Raw genomic sequence first — 13327 nt, 5'->3', positions numbered from 1 at the left:
TTCCATTAGAATAATACTCCATTGCACCAAGTGAAAGAGATAGATTCCCTTCATTCCCATTCCCAAAAACCTCCATTCCCCCTTTCGTCGATTGGTAATTACCTCCCCTCCAATTGCCGCCATTGACCACGAGGCAGGGTCAGAGAAGAAAGGCGTGTCTCCACCTCGTCATAGAGGGGAGGAGTGAGCCACCCCACTCGACCAACCATGAGCCAGGGGTTTGGCTAGAGAGGGCGGAGGAAGAGCGATCGGGGAGGTTCGCAAAGGTTGAGGGGCGGGGCCTATATAACCCACGGCAGGGCGTTTCCCGAGGCAGATGAGCTTTTACGGAATGAGCAACGACAAGAGCGGAGTGTGTGGTTTTTTTGGTCAGAGCTGGGTTGGTCGTCAGTGGTGGTCAGTGTTTGCGTAGAGTGGAGGGGTTGCGTTGAGTTGTCGGTGGTGAGGAAGAGTTGGACTAAGCAAGAGAGAAAGAGTCCTGGAGTTAGTGAGAGAGGGAGAGAGAACCCGTCACGCCAGACCCCCCCACCAGCAGCGTTGGCTTGGCTCCACCAAGCAGCTCCAACCCGCTACCCCGCGCACACGACAGGATCGGTCGCATCGGCGGCCATCGAGGTTCAGCCCGACGTCCCGTGCGGGATCAAACTCCAGCCAGCTCCGTGCCTTCCTCCAGCCACCCACCTCCTGTCATTCCTGCCTGCAATTTCCATCCATTTGCGTACATGAGTTTCTTTTGTTCGTGCTGTCCTGGGTAGTAACAATAAGTCTGTATAAGCTAAAGATTTCACTGTGTCACCTGCGTCTCATGTCCCTATAAATAAACGTGACTGCTTTCTTCTTGCTTATATGTGTGTAAATAATAAATCCAGTTACTCTTCTGTACGTCTTTTTCCACTTTGCATTCGGTCGCTTTAGAGTTTTCCCGATTGAATAGCGGTGGCGCGATCCGGCCAAAGTTTGGGGTAAATCGGGTTTTAGTTAGGGGAATAACTGTTCGGTCGCGGAGCCTCCGCTCGGCAAACATACCATCTTTAACCGCGTACCGTAACAATATATTATATATATATATATATATTGTTACAGACGCGGTTGTGGATGTTGGTTTACCGAGCGGTTTGGTATGACCGCGTCTGCACAGTTTACCCGATTATACTCGAACGTTGGCCGAGTCGCGCTACGCTAAATCAATTGAGGAAAGGACACAACGGCTGGGTTAAAATGACACGACACCAGGGGTACAGTTCTCAAGACCTCCGGAGGAGGTTATAATATTTCGGAACGTTAGATTACAAGGACAAGAGAGACAGCATAGGAAGGTAGGCACTTAATCACGGTCTTATAGTAGCCCCGACAGACCACAGATAAACAGGACAAAACTGACTCACACAGGGATTGATGGCAAGGAAGGGCAGGTAGTCGAGGCTCAAGGTGCACCTTGGCTCAGGGGCAGAATCGACCCGGTCCGGTCCAGAGATGCGGGAGGTCTCTCAGCGCTCGGAGGTGGCGTCTGGTTCTCTTCACTTCAAGCTCGGGGCGCATCTCTGACGTCATGTCCGGTAAGTGGCTGCGTATATCCGGCGGGGAGTGACACGCCCTCGGCTCGTTAGCTCCGCCCCAGATGGAATCGGCCCGTTGCTTCTTATTAGGTGTGGGGGGTTACCGGGCTCCGCCCTTGACGAGGGGCCGACAGTCAGCCCCTTCGTGGTAACCCCGTCGGCGCACATGGGCAATGGCGGCTAACCAAGCCGGAGTGAGGACGCACACTCCCCGCGCGCTGTTGTTGTAGTTGTTGTTGTTGTTGTTTCATGAGGAAGATGGGAGGAGGTATGGGGAGGTCCTAAACTCACTACTGGTGCCATACAATCACATTCTGGTGCAACGAAGAGTCAGAATTAATGGAAACGAGTCCTTAACTGACATAGACTAAGAATAACTAGCAAGATGTCCGAAAGTTGTCTACGTGAGATGCGGTGGACTTGGGCACGACATTTAATGGGGGAAAAAGGGGAAGGTCGGTTCTACAGAGTGTTATTTACAGGCAATGGGACTAGGGAATGGGGGATTGGGGATAGTTGGGGGGTATTGGGGAAATAGGGGAATATTTACAAGCGGATATGGATGGAGGCCAAATCCCATATCCGCAACATAGCACCCTTCTCTACCCTCGGGGCGTCCCGACCCGATAAATTTTTACCTACTTTAGTGTGGCACTCAGATGTAGTTCCCTCTACTATTAACTCTACCCTGAGTGCGACAGTTTTACAGATGTTCACAAATGAGTAAATATGTCCCCCTGCGACGTTGCACCCTTCTCCTCACAGAAACACACCCACAGGATAACCGAATCGCGGAAAGAATTCTCAAACTAAACATACAGCCGGTAGGGAGCATTATTTACACAAGACTACGCTGATATTTACACTACGATCCAGGACCTGTTTTTGGAGGAACACATGCAGATGTTATGCATAGAGAGAGCACGCATGCCAGCATCGATACACCAACCCACGAGTGCTCTGTGGCCTTACGGCCTTTAATAATGTGCAGAGCACCCCATCCAAGCACCAAAAGCACCACCCCATCACACAGTCAGCACCATCCGGTGCACCAATAAAATGTTTATAAATCACCGGTGGTGTCGCAGCCGGCCGATGTTCTGCCGCTGGTCTTGCCTTCGTGTGGTGCATTTGGTGTTCTGGCTTCCTTCAAAAATAAAGAAAGGCGCCAACCGCGTCCATTTCTAGATTGTGGCCATCTGGTGGCCAACTATTAGTGGTTCACCTGTATGGCATAGGTGGCACGTTGACCCATAGGTCCATCCACGGGTGGTGCTTGGCCGCAAAAGAACTGCGGTCCATTGTGGGTGGCCACCAAAATTGCGGTCCATATGGTGTATCGATCCAGGCAGCAAGCAGCGAAAGTGCAGGCCCACAACTGCGGAGCCAGCACCTCTCTCTCCTCTCTCTCTGCCCCAAAGCCAGATCCTCGGAGGTGGGAGACAAAAGAAGAAAACAAGTGAGTAAGGTGGTAAGGGCGCAAAAGTGCATGCAATATAAGGTAATGCACACTGGGGGCACATGGGAACCAGGTGAGACAGGTACGTTCCTACCGTACGCCCCCCCCCCCCCCCCACCAGGTAACCTACATTGCCTCCCCCTTACCCCTTACTGTATCCACAAAACACAACACTACCCATAAACATCTACTTTACAAATCAACAAACGTCCCTACTGTCTTCCCCGTTCCTCCCATAAACCAAATTCGTCTTCTCTCCCTCCTAACCAATCAAATTTGCCATTTCCAACTCTCATCACAATTTGCCATCTCCAACTCAACATCATAATTTGCCATCACCAATTCATCATCAGTCCCTCCTAAGGAGGGAGAGATGGAATCACCCCAATGTCTCATCCACGTCGTGATACGTCTCACCAATCCACACAGCAATCCTTACTTCCTGCAACACAAAACAAAGAAAACACAGGTGTGGAGTCATCATCATCACCACAGGTAAGTGGCTGCGTATGGTGCGACAGGTTCATCAATCCTAACTATTTCCTAAATGACTTTAACAACTTTACATTACCCGGGGTCTTTCTCCTGCCAAACCATTGGCCCTCTTACACTATGGGTTCTAAAAACCAATTCCCATTGACCAAACTGTGGTGCTTTTCAATTTGGGGTCTCACTCCCCCGATTCATCTCCCGGTGCCCTCGCACAATTTCTGGGCCGCGACGTGTAGCTCTCCTAGCCGGTCTACCCACCTGCACACCTCCACCACTGCAGTTGCCTCCGAGCTTACCTGCTCCTCACCCTAACCTAACTACCTGGGGAAGGCCCTCTGGCGCTCTCCCCACTCGTTGCCCTCTCTGGCACTGGGCTACCCGGGTCCGTCCTCCGGATCCTCGGGCCCCACTGACACTAACGGCTCCCAGAGCCCACCTGCGGCCTCACCTGGCCGACATCCTCACAGTGGTGGAGTGCCCAACCAACTACACACACTAACAGGCTACACGCCCAGCCATTTCCACAACACTAATGCACCCATCCACAATACCATTCTGTCACCCGCACCACAAATGCCAATATCCAACCACAATTTACCTATACCCTCTACCTAACACTTACACTACCCGCCCCGGGTACTCGTGAAAGGGGTCCACTCTTCCCCCATCCACACCTTCGCACCATGCACACCACTCCGTACCACTTACTCCAACTCTCTCCACACCACTCATTCTCTGCTCCATATCTTCCACACACCTGTGCTCTCACACCTGGTGCCACCTCACACAGCATCATCTCATCTAACTACTCCCCTCTGAAACTTGCGCTTCCCAGTCGTCCCTTTAAACTATTGCGCTCCCACGTCATTATCATCCACACTAATCTACCTGCGTCCCCACTACAGGTATCAGTCACTAACTAATCTTATCGTCACCTAATGTCATCTTCTAGGGCCCTATCAATATCCTAACCCACCCGGGCTAGTTTTCACTGCCATACACCCCATAAACTATAGCGCATTTGCCCCACTTTTGTGAGGGATGACAGAATTGCCATCCCACCACATCGGGCATCTCCCACTACCAATTTTGCACATCAAATTTCAACAAATCAAAAATTTGCCAATCACTACTCATCATCTGCCAATCATTACTGCCAATCCCTTGCCAATCATCAAATTTTGTTTTTTTCTAATTTTGGGGCCAAAACACTATCCTCATCACACAGTCTACTCACTAATGCCTCTCGGTGCGCCAATCCCGGTCCAAAGCCCGGCTTCGTAAAGCCGAGCAATGAATGTGGGTTGTTTGGTGCCAGCGGCTGGATACGTCCCGCATTCGGTGCAGGGAAGGAGGTTTACCCGGGCCGAGATCCCACGCACCATCTCGGCACGGAGCCATCCCATGGCCCGATCTAGACCCCCAAGCTCCTTAAATCCCCTGGCGCCTCATACGCACGACCATATTGGTCACCACTTACACCGGGTCCTCTTTCTCTTCGCTTCTCCTCCATCACCTGCGAATCCCTCATCCGGTTAATGAGCACATCATCACGATCCGAACACAGACTTTGGACCAATTCTTTTACTTCCTCCTTTATCTCTTTCTTATCCTCTCTCCGTCGCTTCTTAATTTCGCTCACCCCTTCTTCCACTTCTTCTAATTTCTGCTTCACCTCCTTCATCTCCTCGTGCGCCCCTTTAAGTTCTTCCTCTAACTCCACTTTATTTTTTTCTATGTGCTCCCGCACCTCCCGCTCTTTAACCTCCATCACCTCTACCACCTTGTTCATTTTCCTCGTCAAGTCCTCATGTACCGTCTGACACTCTTTTTTAATTACCCCTACGTCCTTTTTCATCTCCTTCTGTGTCGATTTTAAACCCTCTATTACCGCTGTGTTCTTCTTTACCTGGCCCCCAACTCCTTTTGTCCCACTGTCAGTTGTTCTACTCCCAGCGTCAACTCCTCTATACCCCCTTGCAATTTTACAGTCCCCTTTCTCACCTCCTTCTCCATGCGCTCCTTACAGTGCCTCACCTCCTCGCGCACTCCTCCGCCCTCCTCACTCACACCTCTTCTGATCTCCTCTCCCATCACTTGCATCTCCTGCCCAGATGCCACCCTCATCTGCTCCATTTCCTCCCTGTGAGCATCCAGTTTGGTTTCTACCCCCATTCTGACCCCCTCTATCTGCTGCCCCATTTGTTTAACTTCCCTTTCCGCTTGGTCCCTCATGTCCCTCAATTTGCCTTCCATCCTGTTTTCTAACCCCTCTAACCCCTTTTGCATCCCTTCCATTTGATTCTCCTGGGCAGCCATTCTATTTTCCACCCCCATTAACCCCTCCTGTATTTCCCCTAATCTATTGTCTAATCCCTCTATTCTACTCCCTAACCCTCCGATCTGGGCCCCCATTTGGCCCTCCAATCGCTCACCCTGAGCATCCATCCGGTTCCTCATTACCCCCATTTGGCCCTCCAATCGCTCACCCATTTGTTCCATAAGGGCCCTCATTTGCAGGAGGAAAAGGTTCGGTGGGCCGCCATCTCCTTTCAGGGTGGCATCATCGTAGACTCATCGTAGACATCGTAGACATCATCGTAGACATGGAGGTGTGGGTTCGAATCCCACTCCTGACACCAAATGTTACAGACGCGGTTGTGGATGTTGGTTTACCGAGCGGTTTGGTATGACCGCGTCTGCACAGTTTACCCGATTATACTCGAACGTTGGCCGAGTCGCGCTACGCTAAATCAATTGAGGAAAGGACACAACGGCTGGGTTAAAATGACACGACACCAGGGGTACAGTTCTCAAGACCTCCGGAGGAGGTTATAATATTTCGGAACGTTAGATTACAAGGACAAGAGAGACAGCATAGGAAGGTAGGCACTTAATCACGGTCTTATAGTAGCCCCGACAGACCACAGATAAACAGGACAAAACTGACTCACACAGGGATTGATGGCAAGGAAGGGCAGGTAGTCGAGGCTCAAGGTGCACCTTGGCTCAGGGGCAGAATCGACCCGGTCCGGTCCAGAGATGCGGAAGGTCTCTCAGCGCTCGGAGGTGGCGTCTGGTTCTCTTCACTTCAAGCTCGGGGCGCATCTCTGACGTCATGTCCGGTAAGTGGCTGCGTATATCCGGCGGGGAGTGACACGCCCTCGGCTCGTTAGCTCCGCCCCAGATGGAATCGGCCCGTTGCTTCTTATTGGGTGCGGGGGGTTACCGGGCTCCGCCCTTGACGAGGGGCCAACAGTCAGCCCCTTCGTGGTAACCCCGTCGGCGCACATGGGCAATGGCGGCTAACCAAGCCGGAGTGAGGACGCACACTCCCCGCGCGCTGTTGTTGTAGTTGTTGTTGTTGTTGTTTCATGAGGAAGATGGGAGGAGGTATGGGGAGGTCCTAAACTCACTACTGGTGCCATACAATCACATTCTGGTGCAACGAAGAGTCAGAATTAATGGAAACGAGTCCTTAACTGACATAGACTAAGAATAACTAGCAAGATGTCCGAAAGTTGTCTACGTGAGATGCGGTGGACCTGGGCACGACATTTAATGGGGGAAAAAGGGGAAGGTCGGTTCTACAGAGTGTTATTTACAGGCAATGGGACTAGGGAATGGGGGATTGGGGATAGTTGGGGGGTATTGGGGAAATAGGGGAATATTTACAAGCGGATATGGATGGAGGCCAAATCCCATATCCGCAACAATATATACAGTATATCTACATATATATATATATATATATATATATATATATATATATATATATATATATATATATATATATATATATATGTTGTTACGGACACGACTTAAGATGTTGCTTGACCGAGCGGAATGGCCGCCGTGTTCGCACAGTTTACCCGATTCTTCCCCAACTCACCCGATTCCACTCGAACGTTGACCAAATCGCGCTATGCTAAATCAATGAAGGAAAGGACACAACGGCTGGGATTAATGAAACGACACAAGGGGTACAGTTCTCAAGACCTCCGGAGGAGGATATAATTGGTGATGCAGAAAAGGGGTAGATTACAAGGTAAGAGGTAAAGCACAGAAAAGATGGACACTTAGACACAGTCTTATCTTATCCCCGACAGACCACAGACAAACGGGACAAGACTGACTTACACAGGGATTGATGGCAAGGAAGGACAGGCAGTCGATAGCACAAGGTGCACCTTGGCTCAGGGCGGAATCAAACACGGTCCGGTCCAGAAATGCGGGGAGGTATTGTAGCGCTCGGAGGTGGCGTCTTCTCTGTCCAAGCTGAGGGCGCATCTGACGTCACCTCCCTCTTCCTGCGCATGCTCAGCGGGGAGTGACACGCCCTCGGCTTGTTGGCCCCGCCCCAGATGGAATCGGTCCGCCGCTTCTATTGGGTGCGGGGGGTTACCGGGCTCCGCCCTTGACGAGGAGCTGACAGCGAGCCCCTGCGTGGTAACCCCGTCGGAGCACATGTTCAATGGCGGCTAACCAAGCCGGAGTGAGGACGCACACTCCCCGCGCCGCCGCCGCTGTTGTTGTTGTTGTTGTTGTACCATGAGGAAGAGCTGCGGGGAGGTATTGGGAGGTCCTAAACTTTCTAACGGTGCCATACAATCACATTCTGGTGCAACGAAGAGTCAGAATTAATGGAAACGAGTCCTTAACTGACATAGACTAAGAATAACTAGCAAGATGTCCTATAGTTGTCTACGTGAGATGCGGTGGACCTGGATGCGACATTTAATGGGGGAAATAGGGGAAGGTCGGGTCTACAGAGTGTTGTTTACAGACAATGGGACTAGGGAATGGGGGATTGGGGATAGTTGGGAAGTATTGGGGAAATAGGGGAATATTTACAAGCGGATATGGATGGAGGCCAATCTCATATCCGCAACAATATATATATATATATACAGTATATCTCCATATATATATATATATATATATATATATATATATATATATATATATATATATATATATATGTATATATATATACATATATATATATATATATATATATATATATATATATATATATATATATATATATATATATACTACCTGACCAAAAGTATGCGGACACCCCTCCTAATTCGTGGCTTCGGCTATTTCAGCCACACCTATTGCTGACAGGTATACTATATAATCAAGCACACAGCCATGCAATCTCCATAGACAACCATTGGCAGTAGAATGGGCCGTACTGAAGAGCTCAGTGACTTTCAATGTGGCATCGTCATATGATGCTACCTTTCCAACAAGTCAGTTCATCAAATTTCTGCCCTGCTAGAGCTGCCCCGGTCAACTGTGAGTGCTGTTATTGTGAAGTGGAAACGTCTTGGAGCAACAACAGCTCAGCCGCAAAATGGTAGGCCACAGAAGCTCACAGAACGGGACCGCCGAGTGCTGACACACGTAGCACGGAAAAATTGTCTGTCCTCGGTCGCAACACTCACTACCGAGTTCCAAACTGCCTCTAGAAGCAATATCAGCACAACAACTGTTCTTCGGGAGCTTCATGAATTGGGTTTCCATGGCCAATCAGCCGCACAAAAGCCTAAGATCACCATGCGCAATGCCAAGTGTCGGCTGGAGTGGTGTAAAGCTCACCACCATTGTACTCTGGAGCAGTGGAAACGCGTTGTCTGGAGTGATTAATCACGCTTCACCATCTGGCAGTCTGACGGACAAATCTGGGTTTGGCGGATGCCAGGAGTATTCAACTGCCTGAATGCATAGTGCCAACTGTAAAGTTTGGCGGAGGGAGAATAATGGTCTGGGGCTGTTTTTCATTGTTCAGGCTCGGCCCCTTAGTTCCAGTGAAGGGAAATCTTAACGCTACAGCATGCAATGACATTCTAGACTATTGTGTGCTTCCAACTTTGTGGCAACAGTTTGGGGAAGGCCCTTTCCTGTTTCAGCATGACAATGCCCCCGTGCACAAAGCGAGGCCCATACAGAAATGGTTTGTCGAGATTCGTGTGGGAGAACCTGACTGGCCTGCACAGAGCCCTGACCTCAACCCCATCGAACACCTTTGGGATAAATTGGAACGCCAACTGCGAGCTAGGCCTAATCGCCCAACATCAGTGCCCGACCTCACCAATGCTCTTTTGTCTGAATGGAAGCAAATCCCCACAGCAATGTTTCAACATCTAGTGGAAAGCCTTCCCAGAAGAGTGGAGGCTGTTATATCAGCAAAGGGGGGACCAACTCCATATTAATGCTCATGATTTTGGAATGACATGTTCGATGTTCGGGTATCCACATACTTTTGGGCATGTATTTGTATATATATATATAAACAAGTGCTACACAAAAAATAAGTGTAAAACACAAAAAAGCATTACTTTAATGCCTGCAAATATATAAGAATATAAATCTGAAAATGTAAGATCAGACTGTGTAGTATATCTCGATAAACCCTTGTATTATACCAAATGGCAATTACCAGCTTATGCAGGAAATAGTAGTGTGTATGCCAATAGGGAAATCTGACAATGCTGACAGTGATACGCGAATGACCTGGAGGCTGAGCTTATATGATGAGACCACCAAGAAGGAAAGGAAGAAGAAGTACGTCATTGGCATGTCAAGATGTAAGTATGATTGCAGGCCCGTATGCCCATGTGACACGTATCCAAGTCTCTCAGAAAAAAATGCAGTGACTGGATGAATGCTGCCAACTTAACATTAAGTGTATTCAAAGTTTTTGAAATATAATCTTAGTTCATGTTAGGACAATTTCATTTAATTTAACCCTAGATTATGTGATGTAATATCGTTGACAAACGTTGGTCTAGCAATATAAAGCTCATGGACTCTCCAAAACAAGTGGTCAACTGCTTGATGGCCAGTCTTGTGAACACATGATATCCAAGTGAACAGCAGTAATCTTCACGAACTAGATGTTTGGGATTTCAATCAAACTGGATACTCCACATATCATATGGATGTTTCTGATATTTCCCTTTTTCAGGGAACAATGACTCCAGGAAGCTCAGGGAAGAACAGCTTCCATATATATCCAGGCTTGGTAATCGAGTGTGGAACGGTCAGAGGAGTGTTGTTTTTTTTCTACAGTTTCTAAGGCTCATGAAAGAGCTGTCACACAAATCATGCACATACACATACAAGCAGAGGCAGCAGGCAACACGGGGCTTGATATCAAACAAATACGGCCTTGAGGAAGTTACTTCCCCGAACACAAAGAGTGTTGGCGACACAATCGAGTGGTGGAACTTTTTTCTCTCTGTAGTCAGTGGGGCATTTTACGGAGAAATCTGCCACCCCCAAGAGATGATAACCAACAGGATTTGTCTATGATATATCCTCTAAATGCTTATTGTCAAGCAAGAAATCAGCACATATCATTTTAAAAGTCTTTGATATGACTTGGCCAAGATCAGAATCAAACCGACCTCCCAGACTCAGAGCGGAAAGTCTAACCAGAATGCAACTGAGTCTGGTGTTAAAACACCTCTTCCTTTCACCGTGCACATGTTAGTTTTTCTTCCATCTCTTTGCATTCTACATTTAGGTTTTTTTTCCTTCTTTTTCCTTCCTCATCGATCCAAAAAACGATCACAAATACAAGGCTTTCATCCACAACTTAATGGAGGACTGCTCTCCACTCTGGGCTGGCTCTCCTGCCTCACACTTTGCTCAGCTTGATGCCGTGGAAACCAAGCCTTGAAGATTATTGGAATCTCCCGCGATGAAGCTGAGTCTATGGGCCTATCACTATGCCATCACTGATAGGTCAATGGTCCCTCTGTCTTATTCCGCCTCCTTTCTGGTCTTGCACCGTCTACCTCCGTGCAATGTCCACACCCCCCCCCCCCCCCCCCCGACAAGGTATCTGCAGGGCGTACATGGTCGACCAGCAAGTCTGTGGAACCAACTTCCACATCTTCGATCTCATTTGTCTCTCCAGGTCTTCAAGACCGCTGTTCGCACACCACCATCTAACATCATGCCCCAATTCAAAATCATGGGCGCAACCCTATTTTTAGGTTGCTAAACGCTAAACCCTATTAGCAACGCTAAACCAACCCCCTATTTTTCTTCCGTATTCAACTTTTCCACCCCATTGCATTCTCCCCTATCCCTCGTCGGTATCCGCATTTCTTATTTCTCCGTCTCCATCTATTTTCTCCTTCGGCCCTCCTATACGCACTTCCCCCTTCTCTTTCTGTTGTCCTTTTTATGTTGCATCCTCATCTCTTCTGTGTTCTAGCTCTTCCACGAACCTTCACTCTTGACTACTAACGTAAAGTAAAATATTTGACCATGATGTATTGATGTAGGTACGTCAGCATTCCAGCATCCTGTCATTACCAGCACAGGACGATAAAACCATTCTAATTACATGTCCCTCTGGCAGTATGGTTGGGTGTCCCATCTGCTGGTATTTGCTTGTGCACCTTAAAGATCACACAGTGTCCTATACAAAGAGTGGGCGAGTTATTGCCAGCACCCTGCCCAAATTCCAAAGCCTTGCTCTAACGTAAAGGAGGCACTGCATTAGCAGCACAGCCATGCTCTGAGCAATGATACAAACTCACAGCCACATGCTGTACACAAAATTAATGAAGGAATGAATTACATCTCCCTTTCTTGATCCGACAAAGGGCAGACACCTGAAACTTCAGCGCCTTTGTGCTTTTTAGGTTTTTTTTGTGGTGGAAGACTAACTCCTTTTCTACTCTTCATCGAGAGCGCAAAGACGAGTAAGCTACTTCTAATATATCCTGTCAGCCCTCTGAGAATGAGTGACAGACAAAACACTTTCATCAGAGAGTTCTAAAAAAAAAACTTCATCAAAACTATTTGCCCTAACTTTTCATGTCGAGCATGAGGTGTTCTTTTGATGCTTGAAACGATAAAAAAAATGTTGACAACTTCATTATTTCAAGACATGCATCCATATTGAGAACAATTTAAATGGGAAGACAATGAGACCCTGTGTTTTATAGAACATATATATATACAGTCACGTGAAATAGTAAGTCCACCCCATGTAAAGTTTTGACTTTTTCAACATATTTCAACATACAGCTATTTGATCTTCATTTGAACAATATTGACAGATAAAGGTGACACACACAAAATCCTTGCTCGAAATATCAAATATCGTATAATATAATAAATATCATGAAACATTTACATTTTGTAGTCCATTGTATAATTTAAATAAACATTAATGCAAATTTCGCATGTGGAAAAAGTAAGTACACCCTTGGCTCTAATAGGTGGTATTGCCCCCTTTGGCAGAAACAACCTCAAGTAGGCGTTTCTTATAACTGTCTACCAGTCTCTGACATCGACTGGGGGGAATTTTTGCCCACTCCATGCAGAATTCTTTCAGCTGTGCGATGATTGAGGGGTTTCTTGCATGCACAGCTCATTTCAAACCCCCCACAACATCTCGATAGGATTTAGATCCGGGCTTTGACTTGGCCATTCCAGAACCCTCCATTTCTTTCTTTTCAGCCATTCCTTGGTGGATTTACTGGTATGTTTAGGGTCATTGTCATGTTGCAAGATCCACCTTCGGTTGAGCTTCAACTTTCCGACAGATGGCCTCACATTACGCTCAAGCACCCTCTGGTACAATGAAGAATTCATAGTGAATTCTATGATGGTGAGCTGCCCAGGCCCTGATGCAGCAAAGCTGCCCCAAACCACAATATTTCCACCACCATGCTTTATAGTTGGTATCAGGTTCTTATGGTCAAATGCTGTCTTTGGTTTTCGAAAAACACGTCTTCTGGTACTGTGGCCAAATAGCTCTACCTTTGACTCATCTGTCAGGAGC

The sequence above is a fragment of the Myxine glutinosa genome, chromosome 1 (genome assembly GCF_964187855.1).
Source record: "Myxine glutinosa chromosome 1, kmMyxGlut1.1, whole genome shotgun sequence".
Classification (NCBI taxonomy): Eukaryota; Metazoa; Chordata; class Myxini; order Myxiniformes; family Myxinidae; genus Myxine; species Myxine glutinosa.
The sequence above is the reverse complement of the archived record's forward strand: the minus strand, read 5'-3'. Positions refer to the sequence as shown.